This window comes from Diabrotica undecimpunctata, chromosome 6, assembly GCF_040954645.1.
Source record: "Diabrotica undecimpunctata isolate CICGRU chromosome 6, icDiaUnde3, whole genome shotgun sequence".
Taxonomy (NCBI): Eukaryota; Metazoa; Arthropoda; class Insecta; order Coleoptera; family Chrysomelidae; genus Diabrotica; species Diabrotica undecimpunctata.
The window spans coordinates 24,306,485-24,321,281 of record NC_092808.1 but is presented as its reverse complement, the minus strand read 5'-3'; the positions used below and the strand labels follow the sequence as shown (position 1 = coordinate 24,321,281).

At 32.0% G+C, this 14,797-nt stretch overlaps 1 protein-coding gene across 3 annotated transcripts in view; it reads left to right on the top strand.

Annotated features, from left to right (window-relative positions):
* LOC140443298 (aminopeptidase N-like) overlaps positions 1-14,797 on the top strand; it is a 98,838-nt gene that overhangs the window by 52,367 nt on the left and 31,674 nt on the right. The gene's annotated exons all lie outside the window — the stretch shown is intronic.

Sequence of the window (14,797 nt, the reverse complement as noted above, 5' to 3'; positions counted from 1 at the left end):
CTAAGCATAAAAGAACACTATACTGAATGTAAAGAAGTTATGCACATAGAGGCTAAATGCATTTTAATATTTTGCAAGGTCGAAATGAAGAATGGTTTGACAAATAATATAGATCTATTAACCAACAAAAAAATGAAACAGATAATAACAGCGCAGAACGAGATTAACTCTAAAAATTATGAAAACCTTCGACTAGAAGAAAAAGGAACATTTAGAATGAAAAAGAAAAAGCAATACAAACATGTTCTAAACGAGATTGTTAACCATCGTAACAGAAAAGACTCACAGAAATTCTAGCAGCTGCGGAAAGGAATTCAAACCCAGAATAATAGCATGTGAAGATAGGAGTTGTTCTTTATTGAAATGAACAACTGAACTGCTTAATCACAATCATTGTAATCATAAGATGAGATAGAGGCTCATATGATTTAAATATATGAAAATGATTGGCAGTTACTCCCTGCCGAAGTTAGAGTAACCATTTTAAAATTGTCAAATAACAATTTCCCTGTGTCCACTTAATAAAAAGAAAGTTATGATGATGTGTAGTAAGAGAATGGGATAAAATATAAATGTCCAAAAGGTCAAATATATATGTTGTACTAGGTCAAGCATCCAGACACGTAAAATAATAATAAAACTGGAAGATGTAGACAGCTTAATATACCTAGGTTCGCTGTTAACCAAAGATAACATTGTCAGCGAAGAAAATAATAAAGAATAGTGCTAGTGTTACTATGGCTTGAGAAGATAGAGAAGAATGGAAAAGTCATAAGGGACTTGATCCACGTGTGGCAGATTAAGAGTGCGGATGAAAGATTGTTAGGAATCGATTTTGAAATAAAGCAAAGATGGCCTGAGTACTTAGTACTGAGCCTAAGTACTAGAAAGTTACTAAATGAAGAACACCAGAGGAGCGATAGAGGAGGCGAAATCCCAAATAAGAATGTAATACTGGGGATAGCAAGAGGCGAAGTTTTCGAGGCAATAAATAGTACAAAGAATGGTAAGGCAGAAGGACCTGATGGAATACCCCTGGAGGTTTAGAAGACTCTAGGAAAGGAAGGGGTTGCTATTTTGTGGTATATGATGAAGTAGGATATATAAGGAAGAAAGGATGCCCAATGCATTGACATATGGTACCATTATATAAAGATAAAGGGGAAATTTTGGACTGTAAGAACTGTAGAGGGATAAAGTTAATGTCGCACACAATGCAAATTTGGGAGAGAACTATAAAGCGAAGGTTAAGGAGAGAGACATCGATAGGTGAAGAACAGTTTGGCTTTATGCCAGGAAGGAGAACAATGGATGCCTTTGATTGTTTGCATTGAGACAGTTGATAGTGATAGAGAAATACAGCAGGAAGAACAGGGAGCTTTATTTGATATTTATAGATCTTGAGAAGACGTACGGCACAGTTCCTAGACAAGACCTATGGAGATGTATTAGAGAGAAATGGGTTCCTGAGAAGTGCGTATGGCTCGTGAAAGATATGTATGAGAGAGCTTACACCAAAGTAAGGACTACCAAAAGGATTGAATAAAAATTTCCCAGTAACGGTTGGTTTGCATCAAGGCTCTTCACTGAGTCCCTACCTGTTTAATCTTTTTATGGATGTACTTACAGAGAATGTGAGGAAGGGAGCTCTTTGTTCAATGCTCTTTGCTGATGATATTGTGTAAGTAGTGCGGACAAAGAAATTTTAGAGAAGTTGGAGTGTTAGAGAAGGGCTATTAAAGAAAGAGGGCTTAAGGTTAGCAGGTCGAAAATAGAGTATATGTAGTTGGGGGAAGAGGAATGGTTAGGAACAAAGAATTGCTTACAAAAAAGCTAGGAGGCGTAGGAGAATTTTAATAATTTGGTTCCTAAATAACGGAAAATGGAATACTGGATCGAGAAATTGCCCATAGGCTATAGGCTGGTTGGTTTAACTGGAAGCGAATGCGTGAGGTACTTTGTGATCGAAAAATCGGCGAATGGCTAAAAGGAAAGATATACAAGAGTGTGATGAGACCTGCGGTGATGTACGGCGGTGAAGTGGGGTCTTAGAAGTCGATAGAACAAGAGGTAGTGGAAAACCGAGGAGAAGATGGAAGGACTGTGTGGCAGAGAACGTGGCAGAGAGAGATTAAGGTGAAGAAGATTCGATAGACAGAAATGAGTGGCGACGAAGAGTAAGAAACAGCGACCCCTTAAAGGGGAAAAGCTGAGGAGGAAGAAGAAGATTGAAGAAGAAGAAAAAGAAAAAAAGGACTAAGAAGAAGAAGAAGAGGAAGAAAACTAATAATAAGAAGAAGATGGTTTGAGAAGACAGATGGCCTCAAAATTACCGAGAAAATTAAAGTAACCATCTCTAAAACACTAATAAGACCAGTGCTAAGATATGGAGCACAAACGTGTTAACTTACAAAAGAAGAACTAAGAACTGCTGAAATGTTTCAAGGGAAAAATCCAAAGAAGAATTGTTCTCATATACAACATCTTTTTTGTTTACTTTTTCCCCTGCGTATTTCAGCATTTCGCAGTTTGTTTCTACTTGTTTTCTCAATTCGTCTTTTGCAACTCCAATTGTGTGTGCTGCTATATTTTCTTTTTTTTTTTTTCATTTTCCCCCATTAATACAAAATTGATTCTTGTTAAGATATGGTCAGAACCACGGTCCGCCCTTCTCCTACTTGTAACTTTGGTAATGATCTGTTTATAATAATCCAACTATAAATTAACACAAAACAAACTGTCACAATAAGTCACTGTCAACTTTCATTTGTTGTATTACGGAACAAATATCTTAATGCCGCCAATTCAATACACTGTCCATTATTCCTTTAGCCAAAAAAACTTTCTGTAAAAAAATTCTCACATTGTACCTAGCAATAAAGCTTTCATAGTTTCTAATATAATAATATAAAGTTGTTAAATTGTCCTGTGATAATGTTACTGTTATTCATTGCTTAAACCAATGTTTGTTTAAAAAAAAACAAAATTGTAACTCCATTTAACATGGTGATATGTTTGTTTTTTTTTTCGAGGATTTTTTACATACCATTTCAATCTGATGGCCGCAATCTCAAATTTGTAAGTTAAATCTTTGCTTATATATAATGTAACTCATCATAAACTTTTTAGCCATCACTGTTGATGGTATAAAGCATACCGAAATATATTTCTGAAAAAAAAAAAGAGTACTCTTGGCTTTATTAATTCAACTGCATAACCATTAATCCCTTCTTTCGTATCTAACTGATTAGCTGTGATAAAAAGTACATTATATGTATATATATATATATATATATATATATATATATATATATATATATATATATATAAATATATATACATATATATGTATATTCTTGTGAAAGTAAATGGAGAAAATGGAGAGAGGGCATACATACATCTTTACCTATTCCTATATTTAAAAGTTCTATATTTTCTCCAATAAGCAATTGAAACAAGGTATGTAAATAAATTAACATAATGAGTTTTTTAAAGGTAAAATTGCAGTAATTACATCATTAAATAACGTGCAGAGGCATAAATAATTTTGACGAGAATGTTTTTTATTTGATTTATGCGTGAATTAAAAAGCTAATAATATCTGTCCTTCCCAAACATTATCCACGTTTACTATCATCAGGACGGTTGGAAATGACGTTTATCCGGTCCTGAATATGTCAGTATAATACAAGTTTCACGTGATCCATTCATTTCTGTGACTAATTTGTTTGTTATATAATGAAACCAAAAACCGTGACTTCAGATATAGCCCAGCCAGCGTTAAGTCTTAATGCATTTTTTTTTAATTCATTGACGTGTTTAGTTGTTTGGTTTGATGTATTTTGTTTTTATTTTTTTTTTCTATATATCACTGAATGTCTTTCAATGACTCGTTAAAATAAATCAACTAATTGATTAAAATTGCCTTCCACATAATTGAAATAAGTGAGTTATTTGTATTTGTAATTTTGTTTTTATAATGCAATGTCAAGGCAATTAGGTAAAAAATGAACTAAGCTTGTTATTGACAATTTTGGCTACATTATCCAGTCATGTTGTATCAATTAAGATTATCAGATGGTATTCGTGTGAAACCCTTTTATAAACCCTTTGCACGAGGACATTAGAAAGAAATTAGAAAATGAATATTATTACGGTGAACCTTCTTGAAGTTTTTTTTAAATTAATTATTTAAAGTTTGAATATATTTATTATAATATCTTCTTTTTCTTTTTCTTATTTTAAGACAACGTCTTGTTTTTTCAGAGTTGTAGCGTAAGTTAAAATTCCGATGTTAACTTTCTTACCAGCGTTTTGCAGGTGGTCTGCTAGTGTTCGGTTTCTCTTATTTTGCAATATTTGCCAGACTATTATCACCCATTCTATCAACATGATCTCTCCTTGCTATTTTTCTGACTTTAGGACATTTTACAATGTTTTGAATGTTACACAGGGTCATGAAATAGCTGCTCTTCACTCTATTTCTGAGTAATTTGCCAGTAATTGATCTTAGGGTCTTCGTTTCTTTCGTGTTTAGTAGTTGCTTAGTAGTGGTTGTTTCTGCTTGTATTTCTGTGGCGTAGGTCATAATAGGTCTGACTCAGGTTTTATAAATTATTCGTGTTTTGCTTTCTATGATCATATATTTGTTTCTCCATATAAAATATCGGAGAAATCCTGATATTGCTTGTGATTGTATTTCTTGTTTTAGATTTCTATTATATTATATCATCAGTGACATCATAGCACTGAATAGTGAAGCTTTGAAATCGGGCAAAAATATCATATTGTGCTGGATAAAAGCACATATTGGTATAAAAAACAACGAAATAGTAGATGATCTGGCTAAAAAAGCAACAATGAAAGAATCCCTCTGCAAACCTATCAACTTCCTATGGGTGATTTAATATCTGTAATCAGATCTCTTAAACGCACAAAATGGCAGAGACACTACAACAATTCAGACAAAGGCAAATTTTATAAAAGAATCCAACCCACAATTTCCGTCAAGACATGGTTTAAACAAGTTTCCAACAGAGGCTTCATCAAAACTATTTGTAGAATAAGAAGAAATCATTGTATGACTCCAGTATACAAAAGAAAAATAGGACTGACAAATAATAATGAATGTATATGTGGTTAGCTAGCTGATCTACAACATATGCTGTTAGAATGTCCTTTACATTTTATTGAAACATCAAATTTTTTTACCAAGCTAGTTCAAGTTAATGTTCAATTACCTTCTAATCTAACACATCTTTTAGAGTCAAAGAATCTAGATGTATATAAAATTTTATATGGTCATATTAATTGCTTAAAATTAAAGCTCTGACAAAAAAACAATAAAAAAAATAATAAAGAATAAAAAAAATGGAGAACAAAATAAAAAAAATAAAATAAAAAAAAATTACCAAGAAGATCTAAACCTCCGAGGTGTCGAATCGGGTTTATGTCTTAGCGTAGTGATAAAAAAAAATAAATAAAACAAAATAAAAAAAAAAGGGAAAAAAAGTAAAAAAAAAATTTAAAAAAAAATTAAAAAAGATACAAAAAATAAAACAGCAAAAACCGAGTAAACTAGTAAGTTTCCAACATTTCATGTCTTAACTCTCAATACAATAGTTTTAAATTTAAATACTAATAATATCTTGTGTAAAGAGAGAACTCAAAACAAATTGACTGGCCAGTTGGTTGTCAAAACCAGTGCCAATAAAACACACACACCGCGATTCAGAACCAAAAACTGGGTGATGCAGTGGAAATAGCATCGCTGCCGTCAATTATTATCAGTTGAATGTAAGTCAATACTCTCCACCGATCCTTTGACCTTAAACTAAGGCAAGGCTAAGACTTCACAATGGCTTCACTAGGAACAAAAAGACTTAAGATTCTCCAGAAAAATATAGGAAGAAAAGGATATAAAAAACATGTTATATTAGATTTATAACATGGTGGAAAAGCAATAATAACATATGCATCAGTAGTATGGTGTCCAAAGCTACAGCAACAAATTATATACTGTGTGAATGATGACTTCTGTCTATATGGTCTATATGGTACCTACATAACGTACTCTTTTCAGAGTATATCCTCTCACAAGAGAGATGGATCAAACATAACACACAATCCACGCTCATTAACAAAATACAAGAGAAATTGGATGAAGTGTGTTATAATATAACTTATGGGATCCAATACAGAAATTGCAACTGTTATTAAAAAACACAGAGTGGGTCATCTAAGACAAATTTACTAAGAAGGGTTATTGTTTAACCCGTATCCGGGCAACACATTTTACTTACGTAACAGGGCAACTCGGGTCCGTTGGGCCCACCACTGTTCTTGAATGTACTATTCATATTTTTGTCAACATCATCTGCACAGTAAGCATTGTGATGCATGGTAGACAGGACTAGGACACTTCTTTGTTTTATCGGAACGTAAGAAACAAGAGATGCTTTTGGAGTTAATCCCAAAATTGAAGATTTCTCTAAATGGTTTTTATTTGGTAGAAGGAACAAATCTCTTTTTTTTTTTCACTGTACCCACAAGAGTTAGTGAATTTGCCAGTAATTCATGTACAAGAGCAAGATCAGTGAAATAGTTATCGCAAGTCACTCTTCCTCATGGAACTGTAATAAGGCTCAATGAGTTGCTTTACAACTTGAGATGCAAGACCTTTGGCGACTGTATTTCCGTTTTTTCCTGTATTTGGTATTCCACCAAACGGGTAATATGTTTCCGAGTCACAGATCCACCATATTTTCATGCCATACTTATCTGGCTTTGAAGGTATATACTGCTTGAAAGGACACCTACCTCGATACGGAACAAGTTTCTCATCTACCATTAGGTTTTTTCCTGGTAAATGAAATTTCTGAAAGTTTTGGTTGACTTGTTTCCACACATCGTGTATTGCTGCTAATTTGTCTTTCCATTTTGTCGTCAAATCTTTAGCAAATATTTAGTAAATATAGTAGGTCCATAAAACTTACTCCAAAGTATATTTACATTATGGATGTTGGCACTCAGGTGCCCTGCAGTTAGTATTAGTCCAATAAAGGTATATAGCTCTGTAGAGTCGCAATATTTCCAGTTCTCTATCCCCAGGACTTTTTTGGCTTCTTTATTTTAACACTTTACTATTTCGTTCACAATTTTTTCGTCCACAAACAAAAAAATCGGTTGCCTGTAAAGTCGGTTTTACGGGCGAAGATTTTACGTGACAACGTCTTTTTCTCGGTAGAATATTTATTGATATGAATATTATTAAATTGCACAATAGGAACAAGGAATTGCCGCTATAAACTCAGTTTCTCAACTTTTGTGTCAATCTAACAATTAATCAATCAATCATAGTTTACGATAATGAAATATTAGTGTACAATTATTTACCTTTATTGTTGTAGTTGTTGTAAATGACGAATCTACTCACGAATTGAAGACAAATCTCACGATCTCACGATTAAGGTCTTACATCTTACGATTTTTAAATTTTTTTTAAATTTCGAGTGTTTCTAATAAAATGCATGGGAGGAAATCGGCTTTTTTTAGATTGTCACCTTGAAATATCCATAAATTGACTGTATTTTTGTATCAAAGTGGGCTACTCCAATTAACTCAATTAATATACACAAAATAATATAAACAAAGCTTAAAAGGTTCTGTATGCTTTGAAAGTGGTTTATAAACAACTGAATTGTAATGTATATTTTACCGCCTTTAATAAATATGAAGTATAGACTAAATTTTGTGTAAAGAACAAACATTCAACAGACCTAATAGTAAAAACATATTGATTTAAGTGTGAATTTGAGATAATGTGCTGACAAAATGTTAAATCCTAAGAAAACAAAATTATGTTTTTATGTATATTCATTATACTTAATACTCTTGGGTAAAATACCTCATATCATATATGTCTTTAGACACAGTTAATAATTTTCATTGAAGTTTAAACTATAAAGAATGTTTACAATCATTGCTCAATATTAAATGGATAAATCCATAGCAATATTATAAAAGAATATAGGTCCCTAGGTAATTTCCTAAAATTATATCTGATACTGGTGGTCCCCCTAAAATAGGACACTGTAAGCACTCCACATTTTCACTACAGACACAGCTGACGATACTTTCAACGATTTTCAACTTTAGCGATTCAACGCGCCTAATTCTCTAGTGCCGCGCGCAGCGGACCGATCATGTTTGAGCGGGAGAGAGACGCAAGGCATTCGCCGGTCCGGCGGGCCTCTCTCTCGTTCGGTGACTCACTGTAACAGACGTGAGCGGGCGTTACACTTTTTCTTAAATGACTCCGAGCCACAACCTAATTTAAGACGTTGTCACGTCAAAAAATCAACAGAATCATCTACACTTTGACCAGGGGTAATATTATTTTGTGTACTTTGCTTTTTATTATGCCGCAGGATCGCATCCGTTCTGTCGGTTGTGGTTAACTGTTCCAGTTAATTCCATTCTTAGTTTCAAAAATTACATACTCTAAAATCTAAGAACTGTAGCTACACATTCTTCTTCATTATCACTCAATGCTATTTGCTGATTATCCTCTTTCCTTGCTTCCGAAAGATGATCTTCAATTTCAGAGTCACTTTCAATGCCACCTACTTCAGGAGATCCTTAATCATCGAAATCCCATAAATTATTAGCAATCCCTGACGAGAACCGTAATTCTGCCAACTACTGGTGTCATTCTGAAAAGCCTCTTATGTGTTTTTTGGTATTTTAGTCAACATAATTATATTGACATACAAATTAAATACCATTGTAAAATATAATTCGTGCCACGGGGTTAAGTGTTTTAATGTTTTATGCTTAAACGCTCGCGACCTTTAAATATAAGGTAAACATCCTATCAATGATCTTAGACAATTTCTTACCAAGGTATTCATTTTTAATGCTTACCTTGATTATTTATAGTTTAGTAAACACTAAACTATAAATCAACAGTACTCTGGGTACTTGACTTATAATTAACTATTGTAAAAGCCAGTAGAATGAAATATTACATCCCAACCAAGAAGTTTGTAATGAAAAAATATTATAATATAATAGAAATATGTACTTTAAACAGAAATGTATTGATATAGTGAAAAATATGACGATAACGTATTGTATAAAACCTTTCATAAAAAATAAAATAAGCTTCTTCTTCTTTAGACGCCGTCTCCATTACTGAAGTTTAGCAGTCATTACAGCAAATTGATCTCTATTTAGTATTTTCTTTCTTCTCAGTCCAATAGCTTACAATTTTTAGCACGAGAATTTTATTTTTTGACTCCTTTTCCCTTATTTAACCCTTATACGGACAAGGTGAGTCCAACGGGCCCGAGATGCCAATTCTTTTATCATAAACTGATAAAAAAATTTTATTGAATTTTATGCATCACTGAATTTGTTTAGAAATATGTTTCCTTCAACATAGTCATGAGCTATTCAAAATATTCATTATCATTTTTGAAATTATTGCGTCGAATAAAATGTCCCGAAAACCATTATCAGCTATTACCACATAATGATACTAAATTATATAGTTTTTAAATTTATTTTTATATAAAAAAAAAATGTTTACTCCCAACACACAATTTGTACTGTTTATTTTAAGCATTTTTTGTATTAAAATAGATCAAATGTGTTTTATTTTATTCAAGCAGTTTTACTGTATTTTTTTTAAGTAAAAGTAATAGGAGAAAATGGAATATGTCAAATATCGAGGGGTTCGAGCGAAAACCCGATAAATGACAAAATTATGAAATCCGTTATTTTTATTTCTTCTGTATTAAAAACACGTCTTCTATCAGTGAAATTTTTTTTAAATTGATATTAACATTTTTAAGCACAATAATTGATAAAAACCAAACATGATAAAAACCGTTAACTCATATTTTTAAATAACACCAACCCGATATATAACGTTACTGATAAAAATACTTTGAAGTAAACATATTTATAATATGAGAATCCGGTAGAATCATTTATCTTCTTTTCCTGTGTAAAGTTACTAATTTTATTAGAAATATTTATAGAGTTAAAAACAGATAATAATTTTATCGGAAATTGAAATTCATAATAAATGTCTGAAATATAAAATCAGTTCTAGGAAAAATAAGCTAGAACAACTTAACTGCTTTCTTTTTAAAAGAAATTCACAAGTTAAGATTTTAAAAATATATAAATACATTTATCGGATATGAAGATTACAAAGCTGTTAATTTTAACAAAATATATTCATGCGAAAATCCAATAAAGAATTTTATACTATGATACTTTATTAAATTTCAGCACATTTTTGTCCTGCGAAAACCCAGTAAATCAATTTTAGGTTACCCGAAGTACAACGATTTACCTTTTTGGGTCGGTAGTTCTGATTAGTTCACTCATGTCTGGACTTGATTACGGACGTTGCGTTCTCTAACAAGTATAGTTTGATGTTGCTTTACGTAAATATCAATCTGTTTTTTGGGAAGAGTATAATCTAAGTTTTTTCACGCCCAAAAAGGACCAGTGTCTTATCTGTGCCAAATATGCTAAGGCTGATCTAGAGCAGAGAAAAAACCTTGAAATAATCTCCGAAGAACATAGAAAAAGAAACGAAATTTGTCAGGCCGCTAAAAGAATAGATAAAGACAAATCAAATAAAGACAAGACATTTATGTCTGTAACATTGGATTTACAAGTAATTTTACAAATACCCAAAGGATCTATTAGTCAATTATACTATCGTAGAAAATTGGGAGTATACAATCTTACTATTTGGGAATCACCGCTACCCAATAACGCATATTGCTTGTGCTGGAATGAAATCAATGGCAAAAAGGGTAGTTCTGAAATCGGAACTTGTATGTATTACTATTTAAGTGAATGCTTAAGACCTGAGGTTAAGCATGTAATAATTTTTTCAGATACTTGTGGCGGTCAAAACCGTAATCAATTTATAGCCGTACTGCTGTTGTGGATCGTACAGAATATCGACCAATTGGAAATTATAGAACAAAAGCTCTTAGAAGCAGGACATACTTATATGGAAGTGGATTCTATGCACTCGGCAATAGAATCTGCAAGTAAACATGTAAATGTAACTTGCATGAATGACTGGAAAAATATATTTTAAACAGCAAGAAAACAGAAAATGAAGACAGTAGACAATGTGAAACATAATATAGGCCCATACAAGGTAAAAGAAATAAAATATAATGAATATTTAGATTTAAAGTCACTTGCAGCAAATATATTGCAAAACAGAACAGTAGATTCTGACGGTAATACTGTGCAGTGGTTAAAAATCAAGAGACTAAAATATAGTAAAGGTGAAAGAAGGAAATTTGTTTTCAACTACGATCTCTCAGAAGAATTAAAGTGTTTAAACATATCAGAAGATATTGGTTTGAACTAAAAAAAAACTCCTACTCTACGGTCTAAAAGGCAAAAACAAATTTTATCCCAAAAAGCAACCCTAGACTTACCAACTCCGGGTAATTTAACAAAGTTATACAAAAGTACTCTTCCAATAAGCGAAGCAAAAAAAAGGATTTAATGAAGATGTGCCAAGAAAACATTTTTCCGGAAGAGCTGCATGCTTGGATATCAAGTTTAAAAACAGGGAATAATGTCGTAGATCGAATTCCAGATATAATGATGGGAGAAGAATCGGAAGAAGAAGATATTACCTTTTAATTTCCCAAAACGAATGTAGATTATTATTTGTTTTATTTGAATAAAATACAGTTTATTTTTATTTTATAATTAACAAAATTAAAAATAAAAACCAATAAAATCAAATGTACTCATCCAGCGAGGAAAAACCCGATAAATATCATGTTTTATTTTTTTTTGTAAATACTTTTTAATAAGTTAAACTAAAAATAAATTATTCTCTAATGAATAATAAAGTATTCTCTACTGTTTGGCTTTAACAAATATTTGAAACAACTTCCTATGACGATTTTAAAGCCTCTTTAATGTTACGAAAATCTTTAATCGCGATTATCTCCGAACAATGATTTTGTTAGTTATCGGGTTTTCGCTCGAACCCCTCGATATGTCAAAAAAGTTGGGCCAACGATAAAGTTCAAACGATCTTCGTTTGATTCCATAATTGCCTGCCGTTTATTCACTGTTTTAAATATAAAACCATTAGATTTTAAAAACCTCCAAAAAGTAGTTTTATGACACTCGGCGATTATTTCTTTGTTTCTTCATTCACTCAAAAGTTTATTTAAAGTTGGTAAGTTATTCACTGAATACATATGCTATATTGTTTCTCGTATAGCTGATAAATGAAAATTCGGTAATACTCGATGGGCACCAGAATCCTTTCTTTTTTTTTTCGCAACACTGGACCGTCTTTTATAAGTGCGTACACAGTGGATCGTGGCACTTGTGTCAAAAAAATAACGTCTTTTTGATCGCTTCTGATTTAACCATCGTCTAAAGAAGACCTAAGAAATTTTTTTTTTAATTTTTATTAATATCTGTAATCAAGTTTAATCAATCGATTTGACGGTTTAGGACATTGGTAGTTGATGTATCAAGAGCACAAAGAAGTAGTAAAACCCAAAATACCGCGAACAGAAAATTAAATATTCTTGTCGGATTTCGCGGAAATGTATGTGGGCCGAGAATTCGGCCTTCTATCTTGTCTTAACCGATGAATCTTTCCTCTTTCTACAATATAAATAGCCTATATGCCTATACCTATACCTTATGGCCCTTTGAGCTCATAACATATTAAAAATATTATAATTGTTTAGTTCTTTTTCCGGAGTGTCGCTTACCTGCAAAAACGTACTTCCTATTTTAAAAATTGGGGGTTGTACCTGTGATTCTAAGGGGGTTCAAGGTAGGGGTTGCATTTTCACGTTAAAGAATGTAAAATTATAATTTAAATTTGACGTGTTTCGGGATTTTTTATAAATATGTACAGTAACCTAAATAATGAATTTGTTCCATTTGGCTTTTACACACTGTATATATATATATATATATATATATATATATATATATATATATATATATATATATAAAACAAATGGAAAAGGATAATGCGAGTAGATATTAAGAGTAAAATGTAGTGGCATTTCTCGCAAAACAGAAAACCAAAAAAGGTATATCGATAAAAGGCAACCGTATATACGTATTTCTGTCTATTGGTCGTCTTCAGTACGGTGCAACCAAGGTAAAAAAGGAACATGTTAATTTGGGAAAGGATCACTACAGGAGCAATGCGACCAATTTGTGGCATTAGAGTTAGAAGACCCTGATGGTTTCCAGGGCAACAACCAACAATAACCACAGAGGAAACTACAGCTACCTGGGGAAATGAATGCCAAACGCTGAAACGTTTAAAACAAATGGAAAAGGATAATGCGAGTGGATAATAAGAGTAAAATGTAGTGGCATGTCTCGCAAAATAGAAAACCAAAAAAGGTATATCGATGGAAGGCAACCGTATATACGTATTTCTGACTATTGCTCGTCTTCAGTGGTGTAGCCAAGTTAGAGAAGGAGCATGTTAACTTGGGAAAGGGTCACTACATTACTCTTATATATATATATATATATATATATATATATATATATATATATATATATATATATATATATATATATATATATATATATATTCAATAGGTGAATTGCAGAGGTTCATTAATTTATTAGAATGCGTTTCGCTTTTATTACTTTACGATAACTTACAAACTAAACGAGAAAAAAAAAACAAAAACACAAGAAAACCTGTATGCGGGCGCTATTGTTCATTTGTTTAATTTTTGGTGATTTTTAAATTTTACTGATGTCTTCATTTGGATGTTTTGTTAAAGCTCTTTCAAGGGTCAAACCACACTAGTATACTTTCACTTTGTTTGCTATCCGTTGTCGAATGTCATAGTTTCACATATGGCTTGTTTTTGTACATGTGTTTATTTGGAATTCAGTGAATTACGATTATCGAGGGAATTGTTAAAAGAAAAAAAAAACGTTTTTTTTAAGATTTAAGTTTTTTTTTATTTTTTTTTAATATATTTTTTTATTTTTTGGCTTACCAAACTTTTTAAAACTTACCTGTTAAATAGCCTTAAAAAACACCAGAACCGTAGAAAAGTTATTTTCGAAGATAAAAACTCCATTGACCCCTTTAGAACAAACTAATGTCGTCTATCATATATCCTATGCAGAGTGCAACTCCTGGTACATTGTCCAGACCAGCCATTTTCTTCTAAGTCGACTAACGTCCCACAAAAGCCACATTAGGATTTGTAAACCATCTTGTGCCCTTGCACAACATGCCACTTCAACTAAACACAGTATCCCTTTTACGAATAACAAAATACTACGCAAACAACAAAATTATCATAAGCGATCCATCCTTAAAAGGTGCCAAATTCTAAAACATCCAGCTCCCCTAAATAATAGAACCGACATCGATAACTTGAGCCAGATATATCGCTCTCTCATCATACACAACAAATAAAAAAAACCCCATACAGGACAAATAAGAACTTCATATATCTATTCTTGGGTTTCTCTCCATTGGTCCATTCTCCATGAATATAATACTAAAAAATAAATTAAATTTTTTTTTAAATCTTTTTCAAAATCACTTCGATTTTTTTTCTTATACCAATTCCCTCGATAATCGGACCTCACTGTATTCCAAATAAACACATGTACCAAAGCAAGCCACATGTGGAACTATGACATTCAACAACGGATAGCAAACAACTGAAAGTATACTAGTGTGGTTTGACAATTGAAAGAGCTTTAACAATACATCCAA